This window comes from Dromaius novaehollandiae, chromosome 10 (genome assembly GCF_036370855.1).
Source record: "Dromaius novaehollandiae isolate bDroNov1 chromosome 10, bDroNov1.hap1, whole genome shotgun sequence".
NCBI lineage: Eukaryota > Metazoa > Chordata > Aves > Casuariiformes > Dromaiidae > Dromaius > Dromaius novaehollandiae.
The window spans coordinates 6770765-6784952 of NC_088107.1; the positions used below are offsets into that span (position 1 = coordinate 6770765).

At 42.1% G+C, this 14188-nt stretch overlaps 1 protein-coding gene across 5 annotated transcripts in view; it reads right to left on the reverse strand.

Moving 5' to 3' along the window:
- Nucleotides 1–12477, reverse strand: part of MCTP2 (multiple C2 and transmembrane domain containing 2) — a 126902-nt gene extending 114425 nt beyond the window's left edge. For 3 of the 5 annotated variants that reach the window (XM_064517923.1, XM_064517926.1, XM_064517922.1), the window contains exon 1: nt 11665–11784. The gene's annotated coding sequence lies outside the window, so the exon portion shown is untranslated. Of the gene's footprint in view, nt 1–11664; nt 11785–12086 lie in introns of those variants that run through there. The other 2 variants (XM_064517924.1, XM_064517925.1) reach the window with 2 other exon arrangements.
- Between the last annotated feature and the right edge of the window lie 1711 nt (nt 12478–14188).

The window sequence follows — 14188 nt, forward strand, 5'->3', positions numbered from 1 at the left end:
TATTTAAGCCTATGCTTCCCTCCTAGGTCTCCAAATGATGTGAGACCACTGTTAGAGACTCTACTATTCTATTGATATAGATTCACCTGCAAAGTGTACTAGGATGCTTAACATGGGAAAAAAGCACATCAGATATTGAAACCAGACACTATACAGTCCTTTGCTTCAAGATAGCCTGTTGCTGTCAACCCAAATTAGTGCAAGTGCTTCATAAAAAGCAACTTCTGTATGCTTCAATGCTTGAATGGAAATGACCAAAAGAAAACAGCCTTATTTTATTGATGCAATCTAGAAGAAATCTACAATCTTTGCAGGCCACAGATAATACCAAGGACAAATATCAAGCTTAAAAACATTTATTTGATGCAGTTCACAGCATCTTGAATGAGATTTTTTCAATTATGTTTTCATTGTACCTAAATCTGCCACAGATCCCTGTGTTTTTAGACCACAGGCTTTTGCATCCCTTGCTTGGATTTTTGTTTTTATTGGCTCAAATTTCACGAGTTCCACCTTTGACAAATGCACGAAGGGAGCATGCGTCTTCCTCCACTCTTAACACAAGAGAGGAACAGGGACATCCTAACTCCTTGGAGACTTTTGCACAATCTGGAGAGTTTTTTTCTCAACAGTTATGAGCAGACAGTAACTATGAGAAGTAACAAAACAACCAGCTGCTACAAGCAGCTTAAAATAGCATCCAATAGTGAAAGTTACTGAAAAAAACTGCACCTGCCTCCAGCTTCAAAAAGTATTGCTTTCATTTTCTGCTGTGTATTCTATAAAACAGAAGAAAAAAATGATGAGTATGTAGTGGGGAGATCAAGGAGGAAGTGTTTGGGTGTATTTTCACAAAAACATTTCACAAGTTCCTTCCATTCTTTCTGCTTCCTTCCAAATAGCGTAACTTGTGATAGTACCCATGCAAGCCAGGCAGTCGCCTTCATCCTCAATCTAATCAATGGGACTGCATCAAGCAGCACACTTGAATACAATCTACATGACCCGATTGTACCTCCAAGCTTCAGACCACTCTGGGGACACTGATGCATGAAGATCTGCAGCAGGGTGACCATGTCTGTAACACCCGACTCCAAAAGAGACACCAGAGCAGTTCCCCTTGGAAGATACTGTGCCACATGCTGAAATCAAGCAGGAAACATCTTTACTGTTGACTATACCTATTTCCTAGTTGGCCTTCAATGCTCCCGACCATATAGTGATCCGCAGGAAGGGTGGTCCCTAGAGCAGTGTCCCTCCATGAGCAGGGGAAGAGGAGAAAAGCTGATGAGCAGCAAGGTGAAGGAGTGATGTGGGAAGGCAGTAGCTACGGGCAGGGTTAAGAGCAAGACTGAGAGGTCTAGAATAAATAGGAAAAGGGGAGCTTTATCTGGGCTCCTGTGACAAAGTAGGACAAGCTCGGAGGAGAAGCAGGGCTGGACACGTTAACGAGCTGGTGCCCATCTGGAGGAGCTCTGGGGAGGGATCCAACACAGCAGCCTCCTCCCTGCTCACTCTCTCCATCCCTCATCACCTCTTTTGTAACAAAAAGTGTATTTTTATAACAGAAGGTGCACACAAATAGTCTCTTTTCATAACTCTCAGGGAAAACAAACCTAGGAAGGAAATTGGAGACTCATTTCCACAGGAGGCCAAATGAGCCAGTGCATCTTACTAGCACTTCAGTCACACATTTACCAAAAAAGTTTGCGTTCATATGTAAATTACTTGTGTATGTGCCAACATTGCTCCCTAAATAACTATTATTGTCAAACTACATATCAAAACTCAGAGGCTGAATGGGAAAGATCTATTAAAAGCTCTGTGTGTTTCTTTATTTAATAATATATCAAAGTGGCACAAACAGAGCATCTCTGATCAGCAGAAATGACCTGATGCTAACTTGGAGTGAACAGGACAAAAGACTGCACGAAACAAGTGGTTATATTTTGCCTTCTTTTCATCTTTATTACAATATGCTTCTTTCCAACAAGTTGCATGGCATGGGTAACAGCCATAGCTCTCAGTGAAAGTCAAGTACACAGAGTTCAGATTACTTTGAATCTGTTGACCTGCAAGATTAAGTGTCCTTTCACATTTAGCATCTCCACATGGTTTGGGGGTATCTGCAGATTAAATGACCCAGTGCATTTACAATCTCTTAATTCACAGAGGTGGGGGAACAAAAGCAACTGCCCACAAAGAAAATAGGAGTTTGAGTGTTGTAGCATATCACTGAAGGAGGGAATTTCATTGGTAACAGCCCTCATCTTCTGTAGGAACCGCAGGTCATCTTGCAGCAAATCACTGCGTTTAGGTCTTTGGCATTGCTGGGACAGCAGAAAAGGAGACAGGAAAAGCTGCATAGAAGCAAAGCCCTGAGGAAGCTTTTGGTGAGGCCAAACATTTGCAGGTTGCACTGCGACAACCCTCAAGCAACGTGCAACTGGTTAACAGCACTGTGACAGGTGACGGACAGACAGCAAAACCAAAAGTGAAATGGAGTCTGGGAGAAGCACAGGGAAGTTTAAATGAAGAACACCACAGATACTTGGAGAAAAAACAACAACTTATTTCTCAGTGCGTAACAACAAAGCAGCCACCAGATTCTCAACCCAGAGGGCATTTAATCACAGCCACAATAAATCTGTTTGACCTCCAGGCTACAACTCTCATAAACAAAGGTTTATTTGGAGAGAGGAAAAAACGCTCCTCAACACTGATTTTTTTTCTCAGTCAGCATTGCTGGAAGATGCACAATATTTCTTAAATCTCCAACAAATCAACCATGAGCATGCAGAAGTATTGCATGCTGTTATTCCTGTAAAGTTCCCTACTTCAACTTTTTTCAAAATGTGAGAACATGTTAGTGGGCTTCACTGATCCTCAGCTACTCCAGAAGTCAAGTAAAAATATGCTGAGATAAGGCACTGACAAAAATAGTGAAGCACAAGCACATTATTAGGGAGTATCTCCTGAAAAATAAAGACCTTCAAAAGTCATGTTTTTGCATTCACTGAATAAACAGTGATGAGGATGCAGTATACCTGCTAGAGAAAGGGGAAAAAAAGGACAGTTTAGGGGGAAATTCTAACAATCACCAATGAGCTATGATTTTAAAAACAGTAGTTTAAATAAGAATAAATAGTAAGAATAAACCATAAGTACATGGCTAACCTCAAAGTTTAGCAGCAAACAATGAAGATAAGAGTTGCATATAAACTAATTGCTAACGTTAAGACAGCTTCTCTTGCTTGGGCTTTGGGGTGTGTTAGAATAGCAGTAGCAAGTCTGCTACATCGTAGAAAAGCAAGCAAATGCATCTGTGGCATAGGTCCATCCTCACCTAAGCCCCTGGAGTAAAGGGGCTTCATCCTGCTTATTCCTAGTTGCAACTCTGGTGAATAGATTGCATCCTGGACAGTACCTTAGTGCTTTAAATATGTTGAAGTCAATTTATGCAACTAAAACCAGTTCTGTAAACATTGCTCTCAAAGGCATGACAGCAAAATGTTCAGTACACAAACAGCTGGATAAACCTAACGGTTCCTTTGAATGCCCCCCCCCCCCCTTTTTTTCTCAAAACTGTAGAGAAATGAAGCATGCCAGCATGGGGGTCTTTAAATGCTACTCATTTCTCGAAGAGAGCCAGCTTTCAGAAACTGATTTATCTTTCCATTCACCACTTGAGTTTACAGTTCAGGCTCTTGGCACTAGAAAGGTTCATCTTGTCTCTGGGTTCTGTTATAGCCTGATTTTCCCATTAAGAAGGTCAGATAAAGGTGGTAAATTTAATTCATGTTCATTAGTAATTACACATTGACACTTCCCAAGTCTCAACACCCAGATTTCACTTCACTGAAGTTGAAGGCCCCGAATACTGACATCATTTTCAAGAAACCCATTAAGTTTGATTCTGGTAACTGTTAGAAGTTGGAATTAAATAAAAGGTCAGAGGAAAAAAAAATCAGAATTCACTGCTATCCCATACAAGGATTAATTTTAAGTATCCATTCAGCACTTCAGCTGCAGTAGTTCAGAAAGCCTCAGCTCTACAGTAAAGCCATATGGTCTTATCGACTCTGATACCTTCCAGTAGGCAATGTAATCAGAAAGGCTCCCCAAAATGGTACCTTTGCTCAGTCAGGATGGCACCTCTTTTGCTTGCATTCAATCAGGTAATTTAAAATGCACTTTCAGCTCTAAGATATTTGGCTCATATGACAGACCCAGTCTAGTGTTTTTGATTTTGTGCCATCTGCCCTAAGGGTAGTTACAGGTATCTTTTTTTGTTGGAATTATGGTCCATGGAATGAGGCTGGCATTCTGGTCATTTGCTCTGATGTCACAGAAAATTTTCTTCCTGTTTCTAATCCAGAATTTCCCAAAATATTCTTTGGAGCAAGACGGGATCCTGGGTGGACGGCCCTTGGATCTCCCCGGTACAACCATTCTCACATCAGGCAGAACCAGCTGCTGTTGCCATTGTCCAAGCCAGGACTAAGGCAGGTCCCACATGGCAGTGCCCGACTCCAGCACCCACCTCACTTCAACACAATTCTCATTTACACCATCCTCAAGTCTTTTTGAGAAAGAGAAAAACATACCCTACCATCTGAGGAACACTGATGAGGACCATCATGAACACCATTATTCATTCTTGCCGCACACCACTCAAAGGGTGGGATCATCACCTTACCTGTTGGCAGGAGACACCCAAAGCTCAACATAAGAGTATTTTAAGTGCAGTTCAGCAGATGCTCCATTCAGAGTTAGAGTTTGCTGGATTTTGTGCCATTTCAGTCATATGAGACTGACAAATCACCTATCTTACATGAAAATAAAGACAAATCCTAGGTTCAAATAGAGAGCTCCCAGCAGGCTACGCTATACCCACGAGTTATAGACCCACGAAAAGGTTAATTCACATCCAAATCAAACTACTTTGATTCTGAAAAACTGCAAACATTACACAGTCCTTAAAAACACCCTAGCCCTAAGTCATCAGGGGTAAATTTGCTATAGTCAGGGTGGGGTTACATTTGTTATGCTTTTAAATACTTTCCTTTCAGCATATAGGCAGCTCCTTTCTCATGCTGCCCAACTTGCTCATTCATAGAGTTAGCTTATTAAAAAAAAATTCTCCTTTCAGGTATGCTCCAGGTAGGGTATTATAGAACAGAGCAAACTGACCAGTCTGCTTCTCATTTTCATGCCACATTCATATATTCTTAGACTAACCTTTAAATGTAAGAGTTATGACTACCTAGCTCATCATCACGAAGGAAAACCAGAGTTTAATAGTCGACTTTTAGTTCTGGTGAATGCTAAAAAAGGCATTTTAATTCAGCTAATGTGATTACGCCATCTCCTGTATTTCTTTATGGATTATATCACATAGTACTCAAACAAAACTATTATAATAAATGCCAACTCAAACCTTTGAAGATGTGGTAACATAGATTATGCATCTCAAAACAGGAACTGCTTACAATTAACTACATTAGGTGGTTTTCTGGTTCAGAAAAATTCTGTACCTAAGCAGATGAAAGTTTTTTTCAGCTTTTATTTGATTAGTATCAAAGGCTAGACAGAATTTTTGCTACATGTTCCTATGAGATATCCAAGGTTGTTTGGTAGATATTGGGAACCAGAAACCTTCCTGAATTGGAAGGAACAGGCCTCTCAACTCAAATGGCTTCCCTTAGCTTGTAACAAGTTTTGAAGCACATCTTAGAGTTTAAGTTACACATAACGCAGCCACTTACAAATTTAAAAAAAAGGTCACATCCCAACACAATGGTGTTACCACAGTTAGCAGGATTTGAATTTGGGCAGTGATCATACCCTCTAAAATTACTAAAATCAATTCAAAATAGAAGAACTTCTATGAAATTCCCTAAGATAACTGGGATCGAACGCCCGAGTAGTTTAAAAAAAGACAAACCAAAAAAACACTATGGTTAAGCATTCTGAAGTGCTAAAAACCTGGGCAAATCCTGTTATTGAACAAACATTAATGATTTGTCATTCGGTTCTGCAGATGTTTCCCATGAGAGGGGCAGGAAAAGACATTCCACTTGAAATCCAGGGAAGGAGAGGCAAGAAGCTGAGTTATGTTACTTCATTCATTGAGAAGTTCAAATGAAAATTTCCAAAAATCATTAGGTTCAACAAAATTTTGCTTTAAAGGAAATTTGTATCAAATAAAATTTCAATGAACAGAACACCATAATCCATTCTCATCCTAACCAAAATGAGCCAATTTTTTAAATTTTTCCACAACCACGATGACATGAGCTAAGAGCATCTGCCCTACCCTCACGGACACCTCCAGGTCATCTAACACTTCTTAATCAATGGCGTTAGAGACAAATGACTGTTCAACTAAACTGCCGTAGTCATCTCATTTTCACCCATCTCCATTAAGAGATTATCAAAGATCTCATACCCTATGCAGCCCAAAACTTAATTCTAGATTAGGTCTCATCTATTTAAGAGCAAAGAAGAATAAAAGCATGCATTTGTAAGCCCAAAAAAGACCACCACACAGCTTTGCTTCTTAATTTATAATGTTACGAGGAGCTGGAAATCTTTACTTTCTATATTAGATCTTATCTCTGACTATGAACAGAGCAAAGCTATGTAATTCCAAGAATTTCCAAAACAAAGTCTGTACAAAACTAAAGTTTCCAGGAATGCAGAACATACTTTGTACATTACAAACATAGTCCTTAGGAATGGGCAACAGGAAGAATTGTCAAGGGTACAAGTACTTCCCAGAAAGGAAGGATATGAATAAGATCTCCCTTTTTCACTCCCCCCCACCCCCAGCCCAAAAGGCAAACAAAACAAAACGAGATTTCAAAACCCACATTACTATTTTGTTTGCATTTTAGCAAGATATTCTTGTGGGAAAGAGAAAACAACCTAACAAAGGAGCATCTGTGTAAATACACAGGCAAAAGGCGTCCACCACAGAGCACAGAAAAATCACCCTCCCAGTTATTTGGCTCAAATTCTCATCACAGACTAACCAAGAAACAAAAAGAAAGCGTTTGAGCTAATTATTTTGCAATGAGGACCATCAGAAAGCCTGAGGGTTCCCAGCAGGCTATCCTGCAGACCAAAGGTCATCCCGCAGTGCATCCTACCAAGCCGCACGAGGGCCCCGTCTACCCAAAGGGAAGTCTGGGAAGCTACACTACCACACTGGAAGCTTTCCAACACAAATTCAATACACAGCCTTGACGGCTCCCAGCTGAAGGGGCTGTTTTCCTTAGACACTGAGCAACCAAAGTTGCGCACATGCACTTTGCAACAATCAGCCCTGACGCAAGGTTTAACAGGAGGAGGCACAAGCTGCAAAAACGAAGGTCTTTTAAAAAAAAACTACACCTACCGGTTAGTATTCTGCTTCTGCACAGATTACCAAAAATAAGTCTCCTTCAGAAAAAATACAGTTAACACTTAAGAAAAACAAAATCAGAAGATCCTCCGTATTTTCACACAATAAGCTAATTCTTTCATGAGTGACAAAACAACAAAGGTTTGGAGTTGTGATGTAGCCTTGCAAAACACCAGATCAATGTGTGTTTTTAACCCCAGGTTATCAGTAAATTAATTGCAATTTTAAGGAAATACAGTATTAGGTATGCTGCTTATGGCAGTTTTTTCCTTAGCTTGAATATTAGTTATATATATTTTATATTCACCTGCTTTGAACTGTTTTGGACAGAGAAGTGGTGATTTGACAAAAACCTACCCAAACTTTCATTATATATAGCATACAAGTGGAGTGCATCATACCAAATGTCCTTTGAGCCCAGTAAGCTGTCTCTAACACTGACCAAAAATGATGCGCGGGAAAAAAAAATAAGGCCAGGAAATTATATACTAATTCTATCCCCAAAACACCCTTCTGGTTTCCAGGAACATGTGATTTAGAGGCTTTCTCAGCTAGAAATAGCACCTCTATCATTGCAATAAATAGGCCTTGCAGACCTTTTGTCCATGAATTTGCTTAACTTTAAAAATTAATCCACATCTTGAGCAACAAGAATATCCTTTGGTAAAAAGTTCCACAAATAAATTAGGCTTACATAAAACACTAATTCCGTTTATTAAAAAGTATTTTCCATTTACCCTTAGGCCTGAGAGATCTTGAGTTATGTGAAATCATGATTAATTGTTCTCTATTTGCCCCACATCACTCAGATTTTGTCTACTTCTGTCATATCCCTCTCAGTAAATCCTTTAATTGAAAAGTCCCAATATCAAGGTGCCTAGTTAATAACATACCATCAGGACATCTTAACTGGGGCACAACAGGCATACTTTCTTTTTTTTCTTTTCTTTTTTTGGGGGGAAGGGGAGATAATTGATTTTACAATTTACTGCAAAAAAATAAGTCCAAAATGATTCCAGAAACATTTCAAGAAAAGTTATTTACTTAACACTATTTCTCACAGTCTTATCATTAGGTATCAGTAACCATAGTTTTTCAGCTGAAAGAATAGGTTAAAGTGTTTGCACTTTCCCCCAGACTGATTATAAGGAGCTTTTCTAAAGCACAGCATTTTTTGATAGTTATAAACAGTAAGTTAGTAATTCCAAAAAAATTTTCACAAATATATAGCAAGAACTTGCTGTATCAGTGCAGAGTAGCTACATGGTAAGTTAATGCAAATAAAGTTGCATGCCTTCAAGCATCTATGCCACAACATAGAGGTGTGCTTGCAACACAGGTGGAGATAGCCAAGGTAGCTTTAGGCCATAGCGTCCTCGGTATGTTTTGGGCAGACTAAACATCTGCAGAGGCTCAATCCTTGCATGATACTCAAGACCCATAGCAAACAGAGCACATCTAACAGATGAAGTCTACATTAATAACACTTCGGTATTGTCACCCAAATTAAATCAAAACCATCTGCCCACACAGCAATCACCCCATTCACTGGCAATGCTGGTAAACCTGTAGTTACACCCAAACTAATTCCTTCAAGCAAGTTGCAAAGCATGTAACAAGGCAATCGATCCAACACAGGAGACATGGCCCAGCATCTCTGTAGCATCTCACGTGATGCCACAGTCTGTGGTCAGGACCCTCGTGCAGAACGCAACGGGAAGGTAGCCTTCACAGAAATAAAGTCTAAATCATTGAGAAAAACAAACGCATAAGTATGAACATCCCCTCCACTTCAATCGTCTGATTTTAGAGCACTGTATGTTCGATGTGAAGTCAGTGTCTCTGCCAGGCACCTGTGCTTCCAACAGCCTTGCAACCCTGCAAAGGCTACCTTCGTAGTGAGAAACTACCCCAGGACACGAACATGTGACAGACATCGCAGGGACCAGTTAACTTCTTCAGTAGGAATAGTTTAGGGAAAAGAATGTTCCTTTTGCTTAAAAACAAGCTTCTGTGAGAGTATGTTATCCAACAAATATAAATGGAAGTAAAATAGGAAGATGGGAAGGATGCCAACATAAATCCTCTAAGTCTGAGGATATCAGGAACAAGCTTCCCCTCGAGGATGGAAACAGCACAGTAGAAACACAGAGCATTTTTAGCATGTTTAGTTCTCCTCTCTGAAGGCCCCAGACAGCAGAGCACTGCCAAAGGCAAAGGGACTCAGGCTAGCGCTGAACTGCTGAGACACACCACGCCACCACGCACAGCCTCGGGAGACCAAAATTCAGCATATCCTCCTAATTTTAGGACCAAGCAACCAAGACTGATAAAACTTGACCTCCTCATTAAAAAAAAAGCAAGTTGTTACACCCTTGTCCTGTACAAATTTCCCCATTGCTGTGGTAGGCCTCATGGTCACTTTCAGGTATCAGTGAGAAGTTACTTTTAGAGATGAGGATGCAGGCAAATTGGTATGATTTAGACTAAATGACTACAGATGCAATACTGCCTTAAATCTCAGTGGGAAGACCTAAGAGACTTCCTGGCATGAGGCTGTACCCCTCTGCCATGACCACCCTTGGCACAGGCAGCGAAGCCAGGCCAGATCCCAGCTTCACCCCAGGCAGCAGCGAATCCCCGTTAACTTCAGTGCTCAAAGCATAACCCGTCACCTCCTCAGGAGCACTTCTTGCCTGAGCAGGTACATTTTGAATAATTACCTGTTCAAGTAAGAGGAATTTCATCAGTGCAGTTAGTTGGAAACCAGCTGCTGTGTTACTAAATGCAAAAGCCACTGAGAAAGGGCTTGCAGCAAATCTGATCCAGTTAGGGTAATAATTATCTTGAGCAAAAGCCTCTGCCCTCAACTAATTTATTGTGCCCTGGTCAAAGAAGGGATGATTATGAAAGCCCACCTGCCATTTAGGTGCCCAGCCTCACCCACCGTCAACTAAAGAGGTGCCCCTCCTTATGCTTTTGTTATTTAACATATTTAATCAGCACTAAAATTGCTTTCTGAAGTCATAAGACTATTTTTATGAGAAAAAAGGACCAAACATGGAAGAACTAAAATGAAAGTTTCCTCCCTGCACAATCTTGAGTTTCTATTCCCACCGTTATAGCAAAGTAAAACTACATGTCCTGAATCCATCTTCAGACTACACCATGCAAGAAAAGTTTGCTTTATGATAAGCTATTTTACAATGGTAATGAACAACAACAAGAAATCAAACAACTATCTTCATTACATGCATCGACACCTAAAACTACCCAACTGATAGTATCTTCTGAAAGAGAAACAAAATCACTGCAAAATACCTGAGACACAAATTCCACAGCTTAATCACTGAAAATTAATACAAATATATCAACGTGAAAAGTTTTATGTCCTTAATGCCACGTGTCACTCAGCTTACAGAGTACTTTGAACAACTGATACTCATTAAATCAAGGGCAAGCTCGCTTCTTGCCAGCAGTTGGGCTATGCTAACATTACTGATAAATTAGACCATTTCTCATTACAGGATCACAGAACAGCTGAGTTTGGTGGGGAGCTTTAGAGAGCTAGTCCAACCTGCCCCCTGCTCATCATTACAAACATGTGGATTTTTTTTTTTTTTTTTTTTTAAGAATTATGGCTTATTTCTTAAATTTTCCTTAAAAATATGCTTTAAAAAAATTGTGTGTGAATGCTTGCTTTCTTTCGGGGGGTGGTTCTTAAGTGTCTTTTCTTTAATTAGCGTCAGGAATAAGCCAACTCAATTGAAGTAAGCAGGTATACCTATGGATAGATCCGTCCAGCCAAACTGGGTTGGGAAAGGAGAGGTAGCTGGGTTTCCTCGGTGCAGTTTCCTCACAGAGAGAAACTATTCCGACAAATCTGAATGTTTCAGTGCAAGCGCCTTGCCCAGCACCACCACAGCAACATACAGCAGCGCAACGAACCGGTAAGAGCAAATTAGAGTCTGCCACCCCGAACTTGCTCTGCTAGACACCTGGGAAAGCCGGAGCAGCGCCTGGCAGCGGTGTGGCCGGCACAGAACAAACCCACCGCGTCCCCAGAAAACCAGGCAAAAACTCCACCCGCGCGGCCAGCCCCGATTTGTCTTTTAAAGCGAAATCACTCCGCATTAAACCAACGCGAGGCGCATTAAACCAACACGGGCGCTCGGAGGCAGCGAGCGCAGGACGAGCGAGAGCAGCCCTTTCCCGGGAGCAAGAGGAGCAAAGCCGCGCTGCCCCCGCGCAGTTACCTGCCAGCGCGGCGGAGGCTGCGCAGCCCCCGCGCTTCCCCGCGTCGCCGCCGCTCAAGAGCCGCGCTCCGGCCGCCCCGGGGCGGCACCGGCCCCAGCACCGGCGCCCGAGCGCCGCCCCCGCCCGCCCCCGCCCTTCCCGAGCATCCCTCTTCCCCTCCAGCATCCCCCCGCCGCACCCCCCTCTCCCCAGCATCCCTCCTGCCCCGGCGGCAGGCGCCTGAAGGCAGCCGGGGGGGGGGGGGGGGGGGGCAGCAGCGCTCCCCGAGGCACCCGGGGAGGGAAGCAGGCAGGTGCCTGCGCAGGGTGGGGAGGGAACCCCAGCAGCAGCTTCCCCCCCTCGCAGCGTCTCGCAAAGGAGCCCCAGCATCACAGCTGCATTTTGCATGCAGGGAAACTGAGGCAGGGGACAGTGACTTTACCTCAGCCTGCAGCAGCAGCAGGGCACCCCATGGGCTCCCTCCGGACACGCTGCAGCATGGAAAGTTGGACGCTACCTGGCAGCCCTCCTTCAATGCCAGCACGTTTTGCGCAGGTCTCACCCTCTGCTGTGCGCCTTGCAGGACGATTCCTCAATCACCCCCACATCTGGCCATGTCTAACCTCCCTTGAGTGCGGCGTCACTACATGAGGTGCAGAACAACAGGGCAAAAAAAAAAAAAACCTTGTGAAGGAATTATTTACATCCCATGCCTAGGGGAATTGCGTGTTATCTAAGAGCACACTAAAGGAGCAACACTCACCTCCTGTCATTTACTGAAACCCATGATGCAATCACGGTGTGCCATTGCAAAATAGCAATTGTCATGCACATAAGGGTTTGCTGGAGTGTAAAGAATTATTCCACTAACCAGTGAAAGTTCAGACGTGGGGAGACTGTGATTTCCATTACTCCGTTCTGGAAATCAGAAATTTGCACAGGAACACAGCTCCACATGGATCTAGAGTCAGGAGCAAGGAGCTACACATCAGTAAGATTTTTGCTCACATCCCAGAAAGTTTATAGGATCAGGGCCAAAGTTGGCAAAAGTTTTACTTGGCCTCCTGACTTAAAAAAACACATTTGAACAGCCAGATCCTAATGCTCAAGCACTGGATCACTGAAATTATCAGTCATTTGCAATCAACATTACATGAAGAAATAAGCAGTTACTCCTAGAGTACACACAACCTTCCAAAGTCATATTAAATGCTGAGTAGGCCAGCTTTACTTGCCTTGTGCAATCAAAAATAAATGACTTAAGGGGAAGTCAGCTGAGAACAGAAAACTGATCAACCACCTAAACTGAAAACAGAGAAGGAAGAAAACTTGTGCCACTTAATATTTTTGTCATCCTTTCCTCTAAACCGAAAAAACCTATCATTTTCAGATAGCTAGGTGGTTCCTGGAACATGAACAACTTAATATTCAAAATAAAACTTTTCAGTTAGTTCTGGGATCCCACAAAATGTGCATCATAAAAATGGGTTTATGCACATGTTTTGTCAAAGATTACAGCCAAGACAGTAAAACCCATAAACATGCCCAAGGGTAATTATTAGAAAGGGCGGTTGATTTTCAGAGTAGCTAAAAACTAGCTTGCCTGTGTCTCTGCCAGAATAAAATGTAAGAGTGTTCTCGGGGTGCAAGAGGAGGAATAGAAATACAGCAAAGTTCTCGCATCCAGCAAAACAGCAAGTTTGCTGTGAGTTACTAAATGGGCATTAAAAAAGTCAATAAACCATTACAAGGCTGCCCAAATATGGACACCCGTAGTTATAAAGATTAGATGAGCTTGAGAGATTTTCCACTCCTGCACATCAAGTAACCGTATTGAAGCGCTGAATAAATACTAAGGTGTCTTTGGTGATAACCGCTGCAGCTGCGTTGGAGCATGCGAGCGAGCAGGGCCGCGCGCCGTCTTGGCATTCGATGCCATCAGGTCTGCGTCACGACTTTTTTTTCGTTGAATGGTACGTGCTTACAGGGTGCTGTGCTGGAGACCCAGAACAACAGAACTGGGGTAAAAAAAATAAATAATAATACTGCCTGCTCCGAGATATCCCACTGCAAAGCCGTGCCTGGAGCGGGAAGCCGCATCTGCCTTCTCATTCCTGTCAAGGCCTGTGGATCTGGTGACTCACTACCCTGCCACTCTCTAGAGTCTTCCCATAGCTGATCTATTTGTCATCTTTCAGCTATTTGATATATTCACAGGCATCTGAAGCTTATTTTTGAGAACACCTAATTTTAAAGGATAGGCAAGAAACCAGAGATATTCACCACTTGTCCTGTCCTTATCTTATAGCTGAAACAGTACACCTGCTTGCTAACATTCATGTTAACTATTTATAACAACTGATAGTACTTTTTTATTAATTCCAAAAAATAAGCTTTAACAATTCCTGTAGCACAGTTCATTACATTGTAAGTGCATAAGTACATATCTGGAGGAAAAATAAGAAAAAAGATACATCTAGCATGCTAAGCTCAGGGCTCCAGCCCTCACACTTTGTACAAGAACTGCATGGGGTTGCAGAGAAA